Source organism: Triturus cristatus, chromosome 12 (assembly GCF_964204655.1).
Source record: "Triturus cristatus chromosome 12, aTriCri1.1, whole genome shotgun sequence".
Taxonomy (NCBI): domain Eukaryota; kingdom Metazoa; phylum Chordata; class Amphibia; order Caudata; family Salamandridae; genus Triturus; species Triturus cristatus.
In genome coordinates, this window is record NC_140595.1 from 729,465,112 (window position 1) to 729,480,157 (window position 15,046).

Here is a 15,046-nt window from a genome sequence, read left to right on the forward strand (position 1 = left end):
ACTCATTAAGAGTTTAGCTGACGTTTCCGTTCGAGGGATAATTAATTGCAACGCCCCCTCCACTTCTTTTCCTGATAACATGAAAGGGCAGGCTCATACAACATCACCTCATCCTAAGTTCACAGAAGGCCCAGATGCGAGGATTAGCCTCGCTTCTGGACTGACACTACCACCTATAACTTCAGGGGCACAGGGGGAGGCTTGCACGCAACCACTGTTCAGTGCCGCACACAGCACTAACATGCTGCATCAACAGGCGATAAAATCCTCTCCAGCACCAATGGTATGCAGCACCCCTCCAATACATCAACTAATACCTGCATCTGATAATCAAGCCATTCCGGGAACCTCAACGAGCAGCAGTCATTTAAAATCAGGAGTGGTGGAGGTCGTATTTACACCAAGATACCATGCCAAAGGCAATTACGATGTTTTGAACAGAGGCAACATCCTGCACTTATTTACTCACATACCATCACTGGAGCACATAGGCTCAGTAGATGTTGCCTGGGTTAAATTTCAAAGCCTGCCAGGCGACTCCCACGATGAATCCACAGTGATCGGGCTATACCAACAGTCACATCTAACGGTAATGCTGTGTGAAGCCAACCAATTGGCTGACTGGGGTATTGAGATTAGGCATTTACCTCAAGACAGATACCCTCACGTTTTAGCCAATAAATCTCTAAATACCTATTCTATCCTAAAATGTGCTGTTGATACTCGTCATGGTCATAACCCCACCAGTATCTTCTCCCAACATGAACCACTAAGGATCACTTGCTCCACTAATCAGAGAAGAGTTTTTACTATCAAACAGGACACAAACAACCAATTCGGACATCGCGTCGAATGTGGTTCTCATTCAGCCCGACGGCACCTTTAAGCCCCATAAAGGCAAAACAGCTAATATACCGAAAGAGCAAAATAATCACTTAACAATCATTTCTTGGAATGTGGCTGGTCTTCAGAAATTGTTAAAAAATGATTCCGTCCTAGACTACCTTCAAAGCAGTGATATAATTTGTCTCCAGGAGACATGGGCAACAACAGCTCTTTCCGGGTATTTTGAAAATCATGTCCCGGCTTTAAGACGTAATATTTTTGGGCGGCCAATGGGCGGTCTCTCTGTTTACATCAAACATTCTCGAAGGCTGGATGTAATTTCACTTGCACCTCCCTCACCTGGAATTCAAGTATTACTCATCAATGGAGTAAAAAATCATTATAATCCACTCAGACTGCTATTATTTAACTGTTATGTTAATCCAGCCTTACATCAGAGAAACCAAGCTCTCGATGACCAGGCAGCCATTATTGGAGACTTTTTAATCAAATATCCTCATCATATTCCACTTATAGTCGGGGACTTCAACAACAGATCTCTCGACAAAACAGGAAACGGAAACAAACATCCAAAAGAGGTTGCGGCACTTCAAGCCTTATTTGATGCCTGTTCTATATCATCTGCTTACAATCTCAAGAAAGCAAAGGATCAAACATGGGCCCCGCTTCCAACATACAGGAATATTTCTGCAATTGATTACCTATTCATTGGCAGCACATTAGCTTCGCACCTGAATGACTTTGACATTGACAACCGAGCAGAGAGTGACCACAGGCCCCTTAGAGCATCCTTTTGCCTTTCCACCCCTGTATCTTGCAAATTTACGTCTGTAGGCGTATCTACGGGCGAGGAACGAGATAAAATCCCTCGTAGGATAAAGTGGAACCGCAATCTCAGTACAAAACTGTCTGCATGAATTATTAAAAATGAACAATTAAATACTGCTCTCGGCTCGTAAGCACTTTTAGATTGGCCTATTCTCCTGCTAGACCTGCATCGGACACTGGGGGGAACATTGGATACTCAAAAAAAACAGGCGCCAAACGATCTAAACCAGCTCCTAAATAAGGAAATGTCGGAAAGCAAACGGAAGCGTCAAAATCCCCCAAATGCAGGACAAAAAGGGGAAAAAGCACTGCGATGCACCATAAATGGATCACTTTGAGCTGCCCAAAAGAAACGCGCATGGGAGCAACGCACTAAACGAATAGAGGAAGCCTGGCTTAAAATCTTCTCTCTTCTTAAAGAAAAAAATCCAGAACCATTTTGGAGATACATCAATCAAGTCAGTAACAGTGGCCAGTCTAAGGATAACGGAGTACCTGAGAATGTCTGGGTGAACCACATCATTCAGCTCTACGACAGTGGGACAGGGGAGTCGTCAGTTCTCTCCCCTCCTCAAGGACCAAATAATGAAAACACCCCGGGCTTAGGCATTTCGGCAGCCGAAGTAACAAAGATCATTAGTCGTATGAGGAATGATGCCGCGCCAGGGCCAAATGGAATACCCGCCACAGTTTTTAAATCAAATCGTCTATTCTGGGCAGACATCCTTACACCTCTTTTTAAACAAGCTTTTCTTACAGCTACAATTCCATCCACCTGGCAGGGCTCAATATGACATTCACTTCATAAAAAGGGTAATTGCTCAAATCCGGCAAATTATAGGCTAATAGCTCTATTGGATATCGAAGCTAAGGCCTATGCTCGGGTCCTGCTGGCAGAACTTGAGAACTGGGTCACAGAAAATAGCATTCTTCCTCATACTCAGTCCGGCTTCAGATCAGGCTGCTCCACGACGGATAATATAATAGCGCTGTCCTATCTTTCGTGGAGAGCCACTCTGGCCAATCATCTACCATTATTTTGCTGCTTTGTGGACTTCAGCGCAGCTTTCGACAGAGTCAACCGAGGGACTCTATGGAACAAATTAAATTCCTGGGGGATACCATCTGCACTTCTCTCTGCCCTAATATCTTTGCATCAGAAAACCTGGGTGAGGATTAAAACAAGCACCACAACAGTATCTGCAAAAATCGCAACTAAAAATGGTTTAAAGCAAGGCTGCGTATTAGCCCCACTACTATTTAATCTCTACACTGCTGATCTGCCAAAAGAACTGGCAAGCGCAACCTTGGTCACCCCAAAATTGGGTGGCACATGACTACAGATTATGCAATACGCTGATGATATTATTATCATGGACCATACAAAAACGGATCTACAAAGAGCGCTCACTGCCCTTACCATATATAACATAAAAAACAATCTTCTGATGAACGAATCAAAAACCAAAGTCATGATCTTTGGGAGTATGAAAAACAGAGAGGTACCCCTTGTGAATGCCAAGGGAAATAGGGTTATTCAACCTAGGTAAGAGAAAGGGTTCCCTTAAGGCACAAATAGAAAACAGGTGTAAAATAATGTACCTTATGACTTAACAAATACATACAACAAAATATGGAAAAGTTAAAAGTTCATTTATTTGAATATATTAAAAAACAGTCAATAGGGATAACTAAACTAAATCCCTGAACTAAAACAAGATAAAATTAAGACAATATATATAATTGCGACCTGCACAATTACAAGCAGACAGAACAGTTACAACACACATTTGTTGGATACAGGTTTGTATATTCTTTCTCCGCTCTAATGACACCAGAGTAGTATCACTACCAAATCAGCGTATCTATTATGGTGTTGGAGACTTGAATTATACGCTTTAGGTTGCGTCGACGTGTTTCGGTGATAACTCCTTCTTATAATCACCTTTATCAAGACATAAAATTTGTCTGCCAGAACCAGAGGGTATGTAGGATCGCCCCTGGAATAATATTGACGATCCTTTATAGGGATCACTTCACGTTTCCTAATTGGAGCGTGGGCTTCTGTAGTCGCCTTATACAAAGCTGCTGTCCCCCTGATCATGGAAGACCAAGGGAAATTGGTTGTGTTGTAGACCATAAGAGTTATATGCGATCAGGCCAAAATTGCCATGTATAAATATAAATATCACGAATTCTCCACTTCTGACGGGTTATGTTACAGGAAGTTGTGGTTGTAATTCTCTTTTAGGCTTCACAAAGATAACCTATGATATATGGCCAAATATAATGAGAGTCTACCTAGTTAGTAGATAAGGGTTCCGCTCTCTATAAGGGTCTGAGTCGTGTGTCTCTTATGGTCTACAACACAACCAATTTCCCTTGGTCTTCCATGATCAGGGGGACAACAAAAGATCGCATTTATTCGGAACAGAAATATTCTTCTACCAGCAGCTTTGATAAAGGTGATTATAAGAAGGAGTTATCACCGAAACGCGTTGACGCAACCTAAAGCGTATAATTCAAGTCTCCAACACCATAATAGATACGCTGATTTGGTCGTGATACTACTCTGGTTTCATTAGAGCGGAGAAAGAATATACAAACCTGTATCCAACAAATGTGTGTTGTAACTGTTCTGTCTGCTTGTAATTGTGCAGGTCGCAATTATATATATTGTCTTAATTTTATCTTGTTTTAGTTCAGGGATTTAGTTTAGTTATCCCTATTGACTGTTTTTTAATAAATTCAAATAAATGAACTTTTAACTTTTCCATATTTTGTTGTATGTATTTGTTAAGTCATAAGGTACATTATTTTATACCTGTTTTCTATTTGTGCCTTATGATCTTTGGGAGTTACAAAAAAAAGAAAAATCTGTCTTGGCGAGCAGGCGGTCTACATATAGCAACCTGTACCAGTTACAATTACCTAGGAGTCTGGTTCAATGAAAAGGCTAATCAAGTATCCCATCTTAAACATCTTCGGCCCAAGGGAGCAGGCGTTATATACAGTCTGAGGCGCTTGAATCGTCACTTGCACAGCCCTACAGCCGAGCCAATTTTTAAGGGTTCTACACGCCAAACTGCTCCCGGCAGTGTCCTATGGCCACCTGGCTTTCCCTGGCAAAATGTATATATTTCTAGCAAAATATCAAATAAAGGCTGACAAGAAAATATTTTCGGTTCCCCAGCATGCTAGGAGGACGAGACTGAGACTCGAGCTGGGCCTGGAAAGCGCAGATCTTCACTGCCTGGGAGATTTAATTAAATTCTACATCCACACTCTACGTGCACCTGCTCAATCTATGAAAGAACAATTGCAATCAGTATTCACGGACAAACTTTCTCCTTGGTACAGACAGCTGCACGTGGCCATCTCCACATTAAAGATTGAAATCACCAACTTTACTAATCCAATCATTTCCCTGCCAGTGTGGAAAAAAACGATAAAAAACCAAGTCACCTTAGTGTCATTTGAGAGAGATGTTGCTCGGCTTCCAAAACAATCCCTCCTTGCAGCTTTGAATGACTCGAACATCAAGGGGAAACCCCTACCATATTTTAGCTGCTCTCTTCAATCACTGACTCGTAATCAAATTATTTATATGAGGCTGCTAGCACTCCCAATTCATGACTTCAACCCGCTGTGGGCTCGGAAGAATGGCCAGCTAACATATAGGCTCTGCAACTATCCACATGAGTCCTGGTTTCTTCTGTTATGCTGCTGCACTCACCTTGCCAATGACCGCCGACGCCTACTGGTCCCAGTTTATCGGGAAAAGTTACTGAGACATTGCAGGGAAGCATCGGATTTATGCTTCAGTAATAACTAAGCCCAAGTCTTAGCAAGAGCTGGGAAGTTTGTTAATATTATCCTAATTGCATTGCATAATGCTCAGCATTAAGAAACTGTCAAACTCTATCCTTACCTGCACATATGAACATCGATAAAAGTTAAACTCTTTATGATAAGCACTGTGACACTTATTTCTCATACAGCTGATTTATAAACGTATACATAATTTTTCTTTTTCTTCTGCTTTTATTAACTCTTATATTTTAATCCTTGAATTGTATTAATACGTTTGTATGTTATGGTTTTAATTAACTGTAATAATAAATATATATATATATATATATACATAGAGTACAGTTCACTCTGCAATAAATAAATCAAAACTGAATTCGAACTGTGAGCTCTACTGTCCGCAGTGTAGACTGCCATTCAGTGTTTCTTTGGACTTGCAAGATGAATTTGGTCATTGTACTAAAGCTATAATTGATATCAAAAAAGTTCTTGAAGCAAGGATGCTAAAAGGATATTAGGTAGGTTTTAGGGACGTTGTAGTTAATTGCCTACTGGACTCTGTAATTAATGAATCAAGACTCAATTTTAATTGTGAGCCCTGCTGATTGCAGTGTAGCCAGAGGAAGCGGTCAGCAAGGGCCCACAGCCACGTGGCGTGTTGAGCTGCACAGTTGATGGCATCAGAAGCATTCAGCGTGTGCGGAGCCGGCAATGATGCGTGGTCCGGGCGAGCCGCATTGGTAGCAATGTCTTTTGTCGAATGAATTCTGCCTTAATAAGGGTACGTGGCGATGACTTATGGTGCACTGAGTTAGTGGCAACTGAAGCACTCAGCGTGTGCGCATCCTGCGATGATGTGTGGTCTGGGCGGGCCGCACTGGTAGCAATGTCTTTTGTTTAATGAATTCTGCCTTAATATGGCCATGTGGCGTTGACTTGTGGTGCACTGAGTTAGTGGTACCTCTGGTGCTCAGCGTGTACACAGCCTGCGATGCTCCATGGTCTGGGCGGGCCGCACTGGGAGCAATGTCTCTTGCCTACTGGACTGCGTCATCTGCAATCGCGACTCCATCTGAATTGTGAGCCCTGCTGTCCGCAGTGTAGATCGAAGGCAGTAGTGTGTACATACATAACTCTGTGGTGCTGTGCACTGTATTCGCAGGGGGCCTATGTCGAGGAGGCCCGCGGTTATGGCGGCAGCCACATGGCAGGGTGAGGGCCACCGCTCTGGCAGACGTATTGGCCTTCACACAAGTGAACCACGCCCAGGGCCCTGGCCTATTTATTCACACTTCTACGCTGGAGTGGCATACGTTGGACCAGCCCACTGCGCTTCTGCTTACAGGGGACGACGACACAGGTACATGATCGAGATCTTCCCCACTGCCTGAGGTAACATGGTTGCGTCCACTGTCCACAACACTACAAGCACCAGCAGTATATGTACACATGGAGAGGTTTGTGCCCTGCATAGTGAGGTCTGACCAGCACATCACCGCTACACTTGATATTTTGTGCATTATTATTGGTGGATGACTTGCGTCCTTCGCACATGTTTGGTTGCCACATCTCCCAACATTCAGCTATTGTGTGGCTGAGGGGCCATGCCGTTTTTGGAAGGTCTGCTGTCCTGTTGTGCGCTGCCTCGGTGGTAGTAGGGGGGGGTGGTCTGGGGGGGAGGTCCTGAGGGTGGTGGCAGTGGGTTTTGTGGCCTTCTTGGGTGTCAGAGGTGCATGATCAGTAGCTCTATGACATGTGTTGGTCTTCAGATGTGATTTTGGGCTGGGCTCCCTTTCACACTGTAGGTAGTCGTCCTACTTTACACCAGTAAAAGGCAGATGTTACATTCCTACTGCTAACGCAGCTTATCGCCTGTTTTTGGATCACACCGCAGATTTGGCTGCTCGTTGAAAATATCGGGAAGTGGTGTTTTTGTATTATTTTTGCACAGGAACGCCTAATCTGCATATTATTAGCATTAGTTGTTGCTCTTATTTGTGGCGATTTTTTTTGCGGAAGCTATTGCTGGAAAACTGGCGATATCGGTTGTTTTCACAAGGTTGAGAATGGAATGATAATTTAAAATCACTGAAAAAACTATAGGTTTAATGAACATTATGATTAGAAATTAGCATTTAAAAAAACCTTTGAAATTCACTGAAAAAACCATAGGCTTCAGGGACGTTATAGTTAGAAATCAGCATTTAAAAAACCTTAGAAATTCACTGAAAAAAACATAGGTTTCAGGGACGTTATAGTTAGTTGGACATTTCTCTTGTACAAAACCAGAGAAATTTGAACGTTATAGTTAGTAGAGCTAACTATAACTCGCGCCCCAGCACTGCACTGCTGATGACATCACATATTATATCATTCATGACATGGTCAGTGACATCACTGATGATATCTCAAATGACATCAATGATGACATCACTGATGACACCCTCCACGTGAAAATCTGATGCACCTCCTCACACCTGAATATAACCTTTGATGCCCACTCTAAATTACAGGCTACCATTTTTGAAAAAATAGACACATCAATACCAGTTACTAAATACGCACTGACTGATTCCTAGGTCTACACACACATCCACTCATTCACCCATACAGTCACTCATACATGCGGTCACTCATCAATACAACACTATCATATGCAGTCATACACCTATACAGACACTCACACACTGCCACATATCCAGAGTTACTCACACACCTAGTCAGTCATGCAAAGAATCAATCATACTTCCATTTACTCACCTATGCAGTTATACAGACACAACCTCACTTATTCATACAGATACTAACACATAATTACTCTCTTATGGAATCACTGATATAAATACACACTCATCCATGCAGCCATTCTCACAATTACTGACTCTCACATATAGTTATTTATATACACCATCACTCACATATACTGCCTTTTACATATGTAGTTACTTGCACATGTACCACTGAGACATTCATTCACTCACTAACACACCCATACACACACTCAGCCACCCATACAGATGTTTCCACAGGCACTCTTGAACCCATACACCCAGTGAATCAACCAGTCACACATCTATGCACAGAGTCACACACCTCCCACCCACCCACACACCACTCAGGCAGCCATAAAAATACTCAGGCAAGCAATCAATAACCCATATAGACACTCATGCAGCTACTCACCAACCCATGCTGCAGCTTACATGACAACAGACAGACTGATACAGACTTTCACACAGTTTAGTCACTAACCCATGCATTCAGTAAAACACATTTAATCACTCACTTATACAGTCAGTCACGTTCCTCCTAAATCCTCCATACAGACAATTATACACCCACTCATTCTTCAATACAGCTTGGCATATCTATAAAACAAGTTTAAACTTTACAGAAACACACAGGCACTGGATGATGTCATCAGTGATGTCATTAGAGTTGTCATCAGTGATGTCATCAGTGATGTCACTGACCATGTCATGAATGATGCAATATGTGACGTCATCAGCAGTGCAGGGCCGCGAGTTATAGTTAGCTCTACTAACTATAACGTTTGAATTTCTCTGGTTTTGTACGAGTGAAATGTCCAACTAACTATAACGTCCCTGAAACGTCCCTGAAACCTATGGGTTTTTCAGTGAATTTCTAAGGTTTTTTAAATGCTAATTTCTAACTATAACGTCCCTGAAACCGTTTTTTCCGTGAATATATATATATAATTTGTAAAACCTGTTGGCGGCATCTGAGGAAGTTTGAATACGAAACTCGTCATGCCGTATGCCGATGGTCTTTAATTAAAGTACAGTTACCTGAAATCCCATGTGTGCTCGACTTCCTTGTCATGCCGAGGGAGTGTGGAGTAGATGTTTGAGTTGCGGCCACAAGCACCTATTGAGTGCCCACCCCCCAAGTGTTCAGCGGACTCTGTGGCAACTTCTTGGTTTAACTAAAAACTTTTTGGTAACGCTGAACCGCCGCATACCCGGATTGAGCCCAGCCATCAAACTGATTAACCGCGACTGCGTGGGAGTGCTTCGCTTTCCTAAGCGGTGTTTTCGGATTTGATTCGGGACTCCAGCGGTGGGGTGAGGGACTTGGGGAGCTGCTATTTGGCCCACAACAAGAAAATCAAGGCATGCATGGGGTGAAGGGATCAGGCACCGCCCACTGGGGCTAGTCCTCACGCTTGGATGCGTGCTCCGCACGGACTCAGATTCCTGAGTTCGGGCTTTCCTATGCACCTCAACGCCAGCGGTGCCTCAGCCAATTGCAAGGGGGCATGCAGCTTTAAAAAGTGGGCTGGAAAACACTTTGTAAAACCTGTTGGCGGCATCTGAGGAAGTTTGAATACGAAACGCGTCATGCCGTATGCCGATGGTCTTCAATTAAAGTACAGTTACCTGAAATCCCATGTGTGCTCGACTTCCTTGTCATGCCGAGGGAGTGTGGAGTAGAAGTTTGAGGTGCGGCCACAAGCACCTATTGAGTGCCCACCCCCCAAGTGTTCAGCGGACTCTGTGGGAACTTCTTGGTTTAACTAAAAACTTTTTGGTAACGCTGAACCGCCGCATACTCGGATTGAGCCCAGCCGTCAAACTGATGAACAGCGACTGCGTGGGAGTGCTTCGCTTACCTAAGCGGTGTTTTCGGATTTGATTCGGGACTCCAGCGGTGGGGTGAGGGACTTGGGGAGCTGCTATTTGGCCCACAACAAGAAAATCAAGGCATGCATGGGGTGAAGGGATCAGACACCGCCCACTGGGGCTAGTACTCACACTTGGATGCCTGCTCCACACGGACTCAGATTCCTGAGTTCGGGCTTTCCTATGCACAACAACGCCAGCGGTGCCTCAGCCAATTGCAAGGGGGCATGCAGCTTTAAAAAGTGGGCTGGAAAACACTTTGTAAAACCTGTTGGCGGCATCTGAGGAAGTTTGAATACGAAACGCGTCATGCCGTATGCCGATGGTCTTTAATTAAAGTACAGTTACCTGAAATCCCATGTGTGCTCGACTTCCTTGTCATGCCGAGGGAGTGTGGAGTAGATGTTTGAGGTGCGGCCACAAGCACCTATTGAGTGCCCACCCCCCAAGTGTTCAGCGGACTCTGTGGCAACTTCTTGGTTTAACTAAAAACTTTTTGGTAACGCTGAACCGCCGCATACCCTAATTGAGCCCAGCCGTCAAACGGATAAACCGCGACTGCGTGGGAGTGCTTCGCTTACCGAAGCGGTGTTTTCGGATTTGATTCGGGACTCCAGCGGTGGGGTGAGGGACTTGGGGAGCTTCTATTTGCCCCACAACAAGAAAATCAAGGCATGCATGGGGTGAAGGGATCAGACACCGCCCACTGGGGCTAGTTCTCACACTTGGATGCCTGCTCCGCACGGACTCAGATTCCTGATTTCGGGCTTTCCTATGCACAACAACGCCAGCGGTGCCTCAGCCAATTGCAAGGGGGCATGCAGCTTTAAAAAGTGGGCTGGAAAACACTTTGTAAAACCTGTTGGCGGCATCTGAGGAAGTTTGAATACGAAACGCGTCATGCCGTATGCCGATGGTCTTTAATTAAAGTACAGTTACCTGAAATCCCATGTGTGCTCGACTTCCTTGTCATGCCGAGGGAGTGTGGAGTAGATGTTTGAGGTGCGGCCACAAGCACCTATTGAGTGCCCACCCCCAAGTGTTCAGCGGACTCTGTGGCAACTTCTTGGTTTAACTAAAAGCTTTTTGGTAACGCTGAAACGCCGCATACCCTGATTGAGCCCAGCCGTCAAACTGATGAACCGCGACTGCGTGGGAGTGCTTCGCTTACCTAAGCGGTGTTTTCGGATTTGATTCGGGACTCCAGCGGTGGGGTGAGGGACTTGGGGAGCTGCTATTTGGCCCACAACAAGAAAATCAAGGCATGCATGGGGTGAAGGGATCAGACACCGCCCACTAGGGCTAGTACTCACGTTTAGATGCCTGCTCCGCACGGACTCAGATTCCTGAGTTCGGGCTTTCCTATGCACAACAACGCCAGCGGTGTCTCAGCAAATTGCAAGGGGGCATGCAGCTTTAAAAAGTGGGCTGGAAAACACTTTGTAAAACCTGTTGGCGGCATCTGAGGAAGTTTGAATACGAAACGCGTCATGCCGTATGCCGATGGTCTTTAATTAAAGTACAGTTACCTGAAATCCCATGTGTGCTCGACTCCCTTGTCATGCCGAGGGAGTGTGGAGTAGATGTTTGAGGTGCGGCCACAAGCACCTATTGAGTGTCCACCCCCCAAGTGTTCAGCGGACTCTGTGGCAACTTCTTGGTTTAACTAAAAACTTTTTGGTAACGCTGAACCCCCGCACACCCGGATTGAGCCCAGCCGCCAAACTGATGAACCGCGACTGCGTGGGAGTGCTTCGCTTACCTAAGCGGTGTTTTCGGATTTGCTTCGGGACTCCAGCGGTGGGGTGAGGGACTTGGGAAGCTGCTATTTGGCCCACAACAAGAAAATCAAGGCATGCATGGGGTGAAGGGATCAGACACCGCCCACTGGGGCTAGTACTCACGCTTGGATGCCTGCTCCGCACGGACTCAGATTCCTGAGTTCAGGCTTTCCTATGCACAACAACGCCAGCGGTGCCTCAGCCAATTGCAAGGGGGCATGCAGCTTTAAAAAGTGGGCTGGAAAACACTTTGTAAAACCTGTTGGCGGCATCTGAGGAAGTTTGAATACGAAACACGTCATGCCGTATGCCGATGGTCTTTAACTAAAGTACAGTTACCTGAAATCCCATGTGTGCTCGACTTCCTTGTCATGCCGCGGGAGTGTGGAGTAGATATTTATTTATTTATACATATAAAAATAGCCACAAAGTATGCCACACTTAGTATACTCCAGTTCAAAAAGATTTTATTTAGTCACACAATCGCTCTACCAATGTGTTTCGACCACTCTGTGTCTTTCTCATCCCACTGCAGTGCAGCCAATTAGGAGGCATTGTGGGAATTTGAGTTACACTTGAACAAATAGTTAAAGACAATTATAGATAAACCTTTATTAGTCACAAAGGAGAGAACATAATTCAAAGTATGTGTTATAATGATTGTCATGCCAATAAACTCAATGTATAGTACTTGAAGTCTGCCTCTGTAGTGTATGGCCCAGTTATCAAATACATTCTCATTTAATGCATGGTAAAGTACCCATTTACATCTTGTTTCATAACTCAGTGTTCACTAGTAACCAATCTCATTTTGATTAATCAGGTCATGCATTTCATCTTGGTCTAGTACCTTTAACATGCCATATTTCATATCTATTGATATCAGTTTTTAATCTGGACATATATATAATTAAAATTTGTCTCACTTTGTGTTGACATCAATCTAATTCGGTTCATTTCTTCAAATATTAAGAAGAGCCATGGATAATTAATGTCACAGTTGTACATAAAGTTTTTTATTGTTATTGAGACCGTTCACGGTCTTCATTTTGAGTTTGATAATGTATTTGGATAAAAGCCATCTCTGTCTTTGGGTCTTGTTCCCACCACGCTCATTTGGTGGAATCATATTGAGTCCATAGTATCGCATTGACCTCCGGTTGTTGTCCTGACTTTGTACTATATGTTTGGCAGTTCCATATGTTAGATCCCGATGTTTCACTGCTCTTATATGCTCCAGTATCCTTTTCTCGAGCATGCACATAGAGCTCCTATGTAGCTGAGCCCACAGGCACATTCAATTATGGACACCACATCCTATGTAGGACCCAAGCTTTGCCACCCCAGTTCAGACCCAGCCGAAACTGGTTCCAGGATGCTTGTTTCCGATCCAGGGAAGACCTGGCTTGGCAGTTTGGGCTGAACTGTTCCCATGAGGAACAGGGTCAAGAATGATTTGCATATGGATGGGTCTGAACTGGGGTGGTGAAGTGAGCTCAAGAACGATGATGGATTCAACCCAGATCTGTGACTGGGGGTGAGTGTCTGAAAAGTTTCAGTGATCCATTCTTCATCTCCTTGTGTTAGCTTTGTTCCTCCTAAATTGGCATGGTATGCCCAGACATGGGGCCCTTGCTCACGTTGCCAATGGACTCAAGCTAGCCTGGCTGATGAGGCTGATGAGGGGTGAATTCCCAAAACCGGTCCAAGGGTGCTTGTTTCCGTTCCAGGGAAGACCTGGTTTGGCAGTTCGGGCTGGACTGTTCCCATGTGGAACAGGGTCAAGACTGATTTGCATATTGCTGGGTCTGAACTGGGGTGGCGAAGTGAGCTAATGAATGATGATGGATTCAACCCAGATCTGAGACTGGGGGTGAGGGTCTGAAAAGGTTCAGCGCTCCATCCATCTCCTTGTGTTTGCTTGATTCTGATAAGTTCCACAAATGAGATGCTATGGATGAGTGATTTTGGGTGAAAGCTTGTTCCATGTAGGATGCTATTAGTGGATGGCATTATATTTCTATATACTCGTGGCGTAGGCGTACTCACCGTAGCCACTACACTATCCAGAATCCTTTGGGGTTATTTGCAGCATGACGAGCAGTGTCGCGACCCATTTACGTAAATTACTAATAGCTCATTCGAGCGACTTTGGCTGACGAGCCCGGTGTCTGCACCTGCGCGCCTTGGAAGGTATTTTACCTATATATATGGCAGTCATCGGCACCCCGCATACCTACCTGCTCCCTGCTGACGAGAGGCAATTACCTCGAAACACGTGTCCAGGGATGGCATTATATTTCTATATACTCGTGGCGTAGGCGTACTCACCGTAGCCACTACACTATCCAGAATCCTTTGGGGTTATTTGCAGCATGACGAGCAGTGTCGCGACCCATTTACGTAAATTACTAATAGCTCATTCGAGCGACTTTGGCTGACGAGCCCGGTGTCTGCACCTGCGCGCCTTGGAAGGTATTTTACCTATATATATGGCAGTCATCGGCACCCCGCATACCTACCTGCTCCCTGCTGACGAGAGGCAATTACCTCGAAACACGTGTCCAGGGATGGCATTATATTTCTATATACTCGTGGCGTAGGCGTACTCACCGTAGCCACTACACTATCCAGAATCCTTTGGGGTTATTTGCAGCATGACGAGCAGTGTCGCGACCCATTTACGTAAATTACTAATAGCTCATTCGAGCGACTTTGGCTGACGAGCCCGGTGTCTGCACCTGCGCGCCTTGGAAGGTATTTTACCTATATATATGGCAGTCATCGGCACCCCGCATACCTACCTGCTCCCTGCTGACGAGAGGCAATTACCTCGAAACACGTGTCCAGGGATGGCATTATATTTCTATATACTCGTGGCGTAGGCGTACTCACCGTAGCCACTACACTATCCAGAATCCTTTGGGGTTATTTGCAGCATGACGAGCAGTGTCGCGACCCATTTACGTAAATTACTAATAGCTCATTCGAGCGACTTTGGCTGACGAGCCCGGTGTCTGCACCTGCGCGCCTTGGAAGGTATTTTACCTATATATATGGCAGTCATCGGCACCCCGCATACCTACCTGCTCCCTGCTGACGAGAGGCAATTACCTCGAAACACGTGTCCAGGGATGG